Genomic DNA, 8,625 nt, shown 5'->3' with positions numbered 1-8,625 from the left:
TGTCCACACTGCAAAATGACAGGGGTTGGACCCAACTCACAGTGGGATTTGGGCCTTGACCTATCCTCTGCAGCGGAATCCTAGGACCCGGGTCCTGAGTGCTTGTTGAGTTGAGTCAGACTGATTTGTTTGTGGACAGAAGCATGGCTTGGGTTCCAACCTGAATCAGAGCAGTCTGGGCTTGATGCATAATATAGACATACCCCAAGGCCCTTAACTCCCAGTGAAATCAAGCTCACTCAGGGGACAATGTCATGTAGTTTAGGCACCAAATTTAGGGGGGTTTCGTTTGTTAGGCAAACAGAAGCTCAGAGAAGTGAAGTGACTTGCTCAAGGTCACCCTGAGAATCACTGGTGGAGCCATGAATGGAACCCAAGTGTGAAATTCTGACCCCCAGTGAAGGCAATGACAACACTCCCATTAATGTCAAAGAGGCCGGTTTTTTTACTACAGGTCTCCTGACTGCTAATCCAGTGCCCCCGTCTGCTAACCCCAAAGCCTCTCAATTAAACATTGCAACGGTGGGGTAGCGTGCGAGAGTCGGAAAGTGGGGCTGACTGCAAACAACCTTGAATTGGAAGGGAATCTGAATTGTCCCTTTCCTTTCTGAACTTCACTCAGCTTGAACAGTGAAAACAAACAGCAGAATCAGTGAAAACATATATTAGAGCTTTAACGTTCTTCTGGGGGTTTTAATAATCGATAATACATTATTAGGAGTAAATTGTAATATGATTTTTTACCCAAGTGGATCCTTTCACAATCTGACAAAAGCAATACTGAAAATGTCCAGAGTAGCTACTGTAAGTATCCCCTACAGGTATTTCCCCCGATTAATACATAGAGACAGCACCTTTTAAAAATTTCCTTTATTCTTTTGTACATTTTCTGAACTCGACTGACATACCATTGTTAGAAAGAAGCCCAGCTCTTTGAATATTTAATCCCATACCACCAGTTCACATGTGGTTATGAAAAGTCTCAGCAAAGAGGTTCTTGTTGTTTTTGTTTTTTCCTTCCAAGCAGTTGTCTGAATCATTTGATGGTTGAACACGACATTGAGCTGTACACACACACACCGTGCCAAGTTTAACAAACACATGTCTGGAAAATGGTTACAGTGGTTGAAGTTTCAAAAAGGTATTATTCCCCTCTTCTCTCAGCAGCAGTGTTAAACCTATGAATATCCTGAGAAATAAGACCAGAGTGTAGTAGAGTTCCTCTCCTGTTAGCAGTTTTTTTCAAGTAAAAATATATTCTCCCATTTTAATTTGTTGAAGTGTTGGGGATAGGGATGGCGGGGGTGGAGGGGAGGGAGGACAGACAGTAGTGATTTAGAGAACAACTGTTCCAATGTTTCACCCATGTCCTCAATCCAACAGAACGCTGATCCATAAATTGTTTAATAAAAAACCCCAACAATATTAAATTAAAGCACACATACAGTCACACAGCTGGTTCTAATGTCAGCTTCTGACTGTTGATCATCTTCCTAATTCTAGAAACCCCACAGTTTGGGATGAAACAAACATGCACGCGCTAGGAGGACTTTTACTTTAAAATACTCTTAATGCAGAAGTTTGGAGGAATCTTTATAACGGTGAATTCGCATTAACAGGCATATGGCCCAAATCTGGCAGCATTTTTTTTTTTTTTTTGTAAACCATATCCCTAACACTTGTTCACAGTAACTGGCTGTGGCAGATCACACACCGAAAAGAAATACAATACGGCATGAAGATGTACAGATTGCCTGGAAAACACTTGACCGCTTGCAATATCTCAGCCTAATCCAACTCCCACAAAAGACAACAGGAATTGGAGCGGGGCCTACATTATGGTTTGGGTTGTTTTGTTTTTCAGTAGGGAAAAGCTACCTAACCAATGCAAGGAAGTGAAAATTAAGCTTTCTAGCCAAATTGCCCGGCCTCTCAATATATTACTATGTCCTTTTCAACCATTTTCATCTATCTTGACATAAGAGCTTTGGATCAGCCACGGATTTTATATATTCATCATATAGCCTATGTTACCAGCTCATGTATTCTTATAAGGGCATCTAAGGTTAGGAGCTGGTAAGCAGCAGTGGGAAAACACACCGCAGGGGAAACAGGCAGGCAAAGACTCAGTAAATAAAACAAACATAAAGCAATGAAAAGATGGATGAAAATGCAGTTTGATGTACTTTCAAAGATAAATAAATATTTTACATTTTTTAAAATCTCTCGTGCTGTTTTAAAATCTCCTAAATGGCAGATATAATGTCCCCCGCACCCCCCCTCCCCACACACACTCTCTTCTGGCTTAGTACAGCTATTGTATTCACTTTAAGACAGGTTACTTGTGCATTTTGAAGCAGAAAGACACAAAGTTTATTACCTGGCTTGATAACTCCATTTTCTCCCAAACGGTATTGGAAAAGCAGAAATTAAACCGGGGCCAGACGTTTGCTTAAAGTTCACTTCAGATGCATGAAAACATTTATACCCACGTCCTTCTGAGATCCTTACTTCTAAGGAGTTCCATATTCTGCAACCCACTTCCCAGCATTTGTTCACAGAAAAATCAACGCAAGAAATTAAAAGAGAGACGCAGAAACTTCTCTTGGCAGAAGGGCCAGTGAGGTTTTCATACCAGCAAAGGAGAAAGGCACCTTTACAAATGGCAGGAGGGAAATATAAAGAACAAGATTTGCACCGACTTCACAGGGAATTTTGTTGAAGAGCAGGAATGAGCACTCAATTAGTTACTCTACCGTTCCATCATCCAAAGACCGCACACCAGTTCTGTCCTCTATATAACACATGAGGAATGCAAGCGGGTGCATGTTTCACCCTACCAGGCCACAGGGCTTACTGATTTAATAGCTGCTGATTGCAGTGGGTCTACTCTTGGCATGGCTTGCAGAATCAAGCCCTAAGAAGTCACCCACTATCTCTCAATTCAGAATAGGATTAACTACCAGAGCCTAATTCTGGCAGCCGATCCTTGCCATGGAATATCCCAAGGACACGGTGCAAGGTGTTTGGTGGCTATATCCTGCCTTTGGAATGTGTGTGCTAGGTCTGCTGACATCAATGGAAGATGTATCACGCAGGCAGAATTTGGCCCTCCGAGTCCCTGGGTGGCCTATGACCTCATAACACAATAATTATAACGTTTGATTGACATCGAGTGACTGTCTCATTGGCCAAGAGTTAAAAAGAAAGATTGAAATGCTCCGTGCAAATTTGACATGTAAAGGCATGGAGCAACTAAGTCAAGCAAAGACTTAGACAACCAAACATCTTTAATCCATGGCAAATCAGTGATTTTATTTTTCAGGTGGAGAATTACAGGCATTTAAAAAAAAAATTAAAAAGGTCTTTCCTTGCAATTGCCAGTGGTGAATCACACTGTGATGATACTCACAGAATTTACTGATTCCATGAGCCTTAAACTCAGACAATCTGTTTCTGAAGTCACTGTTACACCCAAATTGGAACTCTCTCACATCTAGTGTTACTATTGTTTTTATTTTGGCTGCAAGATCTATTTAGAAACTTCCAGGACCTTCCATTAAAAGGTGTAAACAAAAAGATTCTTATTCCCACATCTAATTACAGGGCAGAACAAGTTAAATTTCAAATTGTAACAAATATAATTTATAATACTAATTAGCCAGCAATAGACATTTGCCATTTCAACAGTCAGAGGCTAACAAAGAAAGACATAGGTAAGCATTTTGGGGCAGGGACGATGGCTTTCTTTAGTACATTTTGGGTGCTACCACAAACGAATAAATAATAACAAGACAGAGTAGTTTCCACCTGACTTCTATCTGATTCTAGAAATTTCATCACAAAACTTCCCACAACCCCAGGAAAGAGCAGATTGTAATGCCAGAAAATTTGAAATTTCATTTGTTTCGATGCAAAAAAAAAAATCAATCTTGGCCAATTTTTTTAAACCACTTGATTTCAAAGTTTCAGTCACTTCTAGATTTTTTTTCCCCCTTGGCAAGGGTTCATGTTTATTCCTAACGTGCAAGAAACAAAATTTAGCAGCTTTTTTTCAGTTAATTTAATTTCACCAAAGGGAAGCGAAATGCAAAGTTTCAAGATTTTCAAGATGTTGCTGTGAATATTTCAGCCAACCTTGATCAGTAAAATGGCAGTTGTCACTGAAAACACCATTCACATGATTCACAGCTTCAGAGATAATGAAAGGGTGACATAGCTTTGAAAATTCATTTGCTATGTAAGATATATCTACAACAATTAGAGCCAAATTCTACTGCCATTGACATTAATGTCCTCTGATAGAATTAGGGTCTAAATCTGGAGTGAGTGCTCTGTGTTGGATGGAAAGTTCTGAATTTACACCAGAATACATGAAAGCAGAATTAGAAACTGATTGAATAGCTGAGATTCTGACTGCTGTTTATTTCAAAGTTTACCCCATGAGCAGCAGGTAACCTTTTAACTCTCCTGCTGCCCTCTGCCAGCTCATAGTAGATCCTTAATATACCTTTCACATCTAGTACTTCCTATCTTTTCACAGTATTCTTCTGAAACAAAATACATGACTGGACTGAGAAGGACTAAAAACTTTAAGAGACTGTTTCTGCAAATTCAGGGATGGCTGAATGTTCTTCTAGTTGAAAAAAAAATACCACTCTTAACTGAGGAAAGAAACGTAATGTTCCCATCCTTTGGTATTTACAGTACTTCAAAATCCACCTTACAGTGTAACAGAAAAATGTGTAAGTGAAAGGCTGGACTGGCTAAGTCAGGGAAAATGCATTCTACCAGCACAAAAACCAAACAACAGTCCAATGCCCAGATCTTCAGCTGATCTCAGTCATTGTAGCTTCACTGAAATCAACAGAGCAATGGTGATGTATATCAGCCGAGGTTCTGAGCCTTAGAATTTCAGAACAGCGGGCAGATGGGTTGTCGTCTGTTTCAAACCCTCTTCCCTTCAGTTAGGACTAATTCCTCCCCCTCTTTCCTCACAAATAAATCTGTATGTACAACAATCTGAATCTGTAGCAGCTTATCCTTCATTAATTTACTCTGTGCAATACAAGGGACGGGCCAAGTGTTAGTTATATGGCACATCTGTACTTCAAAAGTGCCATCGATGCTCCTGTTCCTCTCTCGGTCATCAGAAGGAGCGAAGCACCCGACAGAAACTTGGGCTTTTCCTCATGGTTTCTGTATGAAGAGATCATCTCTATTTCCAGTGGGATGGCACAAGCCATTTCACCCTGAGGCTGCAGGGCCCAGTTGCTCATAGATCACTAGGCCAGAAGGGACCACTGTGATCATTTAGTCTGACCACCTGCATAGGACAAGTCAAAGAACTTCCCAACCTAATTCTAAGATGGCTGCTCTCACCACCACATTGTGGCCACAAGATGTACTCTGGTCCTTATCTCATGTTATCTTCTGGCACAAATTGGTGTGTGTCATTTCCGCGAGCAGAGAATACACCTGGACAGTCATATCACAGAATCTAGCACTGAGATTGAACTATATCAGGGGCCACCCAGTTTCAAAAGGATTGAATGCCCAAATCACACTTATATTAAAGCTCCTTTACACTGTTCTGGCACAGTGAAGGCACCTTAGTGTAAATGAGAGTCAAGGCCACTATCACCTTCTAAAAGTGAAGAATTAGGGAGGAGATATAATCAGAACTGGCCTGAATCCTTCCTATGGTGCTCACCAAGAAGACATTTTTCAAAAAAACTTGGTTCACTTTTTCCCCCCTTCTATTTAAAAATTGCACAATTCTGTCCTTACTGGGTTTGGCTGGGGCCAGAAGTGGAAGTAACATATCAAAATATAGTCAGAGAAGCTATAAGAAGGTTTTTCTGCTCCAGCCAAACCCACGATGTATTGGAAATCTTCAAATGACGTCTGATCTTGTGAGATTTCCATCACTACTTCCAGAGGACTTAAGAAGCTTCTGAGCTTCTGCCTGCTTATCCTCATGGAACCACTCAACCCCTGGAGTTTTGCCACATTGCTTTAGGGAACCCGTAAATCCTTCTGGGACGTAAACACAGTCCACATTGCAGTGTGGCTGTGGATGAGACAGATTCAGATCTCCGTTCTGTTGGTGTAAATCCAGACTCGCTCCATTTCTAGAAAGGATTTTATTGAGCAACATTCTGATAGCAATAAGCCAAGCCGGGGCATGCATTAGCGGGCCACAGGCATACCTCTCGGCTGTTAGTAGACTCCCATCGGGGGTGTGCACCCATGGATGATTTAATGTGGCTCGCTGCTGTAACATGAGTCACTGGACAAAAAAATAAACCGATCAATAAAAAGGATCCTAAAAACAACTGCAGGCAACGCCCCTGCCTCCCAAAAAGCTGCGGAAATCCCAGGAACACAGAGCAAGCCTTAAAGGATGGCCACAAAATGAGATGAGGACACTGGTAGCCAATAGTTTCCCTGCAGCCTTGGGATGAGAACTTTAAAGGTGTAACAGCCAGGTGTAAAACAACACACAGTCAGATTCATCCCTGGTGGAATGCCACTGACTTCAATGAGGAATTCACTTTCCCTAAGAGACCATAAGTCATCTATTCCTTGTAATAGGATATTCAAAGCCAGCCCTAAAAGGTGGCTCCTCTCACTTCTTGGCTTTGCAGAACTTCCCTTTACTCTCGTCTTTGTACTGCTGCCAAAGTCATGACCCAGAAACACGCTGACAAACGTGGCTAGGGAGTAGATATGCACAGGAACGTGTACTAGCTGGTACGGATAAATTAGTTGGCAGTTTTCCCTCTGGATTTTATTTGGGGTTCTGCTGCTCTCTGCTCTAAGGCCTGCACCGGGACTGCCTTGGGGCGATGAGAGGGGGGGTACAGTAGGAATCGGTATTTGCAACATCAAAATGTTTTTTATCAAAGGGAGGACTTGTGTTGTTGGGCCATGTGCACCGGACACAGGAAAGGAGTTATCTTCCCTCCCGGGCTGCTTAGTGGCTGAAGCAGCCTATGGTACATGGGATGAACCCCATGGGCATACTCGGGGAGCTCTTATGCTCTGTTTTCCACCAGGAGCAGAAGGGAAATAGGAGGTTCAGCACTGTGGCCAGTTCCTTGGTACTTCCTCTGCCTGGTGGCATGCAGGGACTGTGCTCCTCCCCACACATCTTCCATTGTCGATTACATTCCATTTATGCAGCACAGAAGGCAGAGGTCCAAGGGAAATCTACTGAAGAACAATCCTTTGCTAAACATCTTCGCTACTGCTCACGTCGCAACACCACTCTGTCTCTCCTCGACGATGTTCAAGGAAAGCATCAACATCAGCATTTGAGATGGGCAAAGGGAAGGCATCAGGACCACAACTGAGCTCTCGCTCCTCAGACTGCCAGTGCTGAAGGTCATTCTGCCGCTTGGCTTTCCGGGAAGGTTTCTTTCTTTGGTACCACTACTGGAAACATTTTTTACTAGAGAGGGTTTGTGCGACCAGGCATTGCACAGCAGCCGTCTGCCCATAGTTCCAATACAACGGTGTCCTGGCCATGTCCACAATAAAAACTCAGTCAACAACTGGCAAAGGCAACAGTTTTGGGAATCAAAAGAACCTCACCGGGAAAGGGGCAGACATTCTCCTAAGTGAAATCAACTGGCTTTATTGCGTGGCATTGCAGGGGTTGGTAAGTGCTCTTTCAACTAGAGAAACATCTGTCTACTGGGGCGACCTCAACGGCAGCCGTTTCTTCCCCTCGAGGTGTGGGGGAGCCAGTCCGACTGCATCAGTTCTTCTGCAGAGCGCTGGCCTGCCAGAACTCCTCAAATTCCCTATTATCCACCTGCTCCACTAAAAGCTGAGCTGAAATATTAACTGGGAGATCTAATCTTTTTTTCACAAGAAACAATCTGGATTTCTTAGCAGAGCAAAAGGCCAACTGTACAGACAAAGCTCTGTAACATCTCCTTTGCGGCTAGTTAACAGCTTTCAAGGAAACAATCAAGTAGGGGAGGAAGGTACAGACTATAAAACATGTGGACATCAGGTCAGTTATGTCTCTTTTATATGCACTTCTCACCCCAGCCCTCCCACTATATAAATATATATGCACAACAGGGAGACAAGATTCCTTAGACATAAACAGCCATAACACGGCAATAAAGATTAATGAGTGGAACTTGCTACTTTACGTGAATCCAGGGGAGATTTCCACCCATTAATCTTTATTATTGTAGAATAGCTGTTTATACAAAGGGGGCCAGAGTCTCAACTGGAGTAAATCAGCGTCACTCCAGCTAAATCAATGGAGTGACGCCAATTTATGCCAGCTGAGAATCTATAGCCCAGTCTCCTTCCCATTTTTAGGGACAGGAGATTTTACTCCATTAATAGCAGTAAATATTCTGCAATATTCCCCCCATGAGACCAGTGTTTGTCTTGAGCCCGCTCCCAGTAACAAAACTGAATATAACTCACTGCCTGGTAACTGGAAGATGTCAATAAATTGGAGGAAATTCAATGAAAAGCAAAAATATGTAAGAGGCTGGAAGGGGGTGATTTTTTGGCAGGTTTGGGGGCAAGCTAACCTAGGAGGGATGTGATGATCTCCATCTGCAAGCACCAAGGATGGTCCACGGGGGATGG

The 8,625-nt window shown here is 42.6% G+C and overlaps 1 protein-coding gene across 1 annotated transcript in view; it reads right to left on the bottom strand.

Annotated features, from left to right (window-relative positions):
* Nucleotides 1-876: 876 nt before the first annotated feature.
* Nucleotides 877-8,625, bottom strand: part of MAP2K6 (mitogen-activated protein kinase kinase 6) — an 86,743-nt gene continuing 78,994 nt past the window's right edge. The window contains exon 13 of the mRNA XM_039500862.1: nt 877-1,189. The gene's annotated coding sequence lies outside the window, so the exon portion shown is untranslated. The remainder of the gene's footprint in view (nt 1,190-8,625) is intronic.

Source organism: Mauremys reevesii, linkage group 15 (assembly GCF_016161935.1).
Source record: "Mauremys reevesii isolate NIE-2019 linkage group 15, ASM1616193v1, whole genome shotgun sequence".
In the NCBI taxonomy this organism is placed as follows: Eukaryota; Metazoa; Chordata; order Testudines; family Geoemydidae; genus Mauremys; species Mauremys reevesii.
This window is presented reverse-complemented; position numbering and strand designations above follow the sequence as displayed.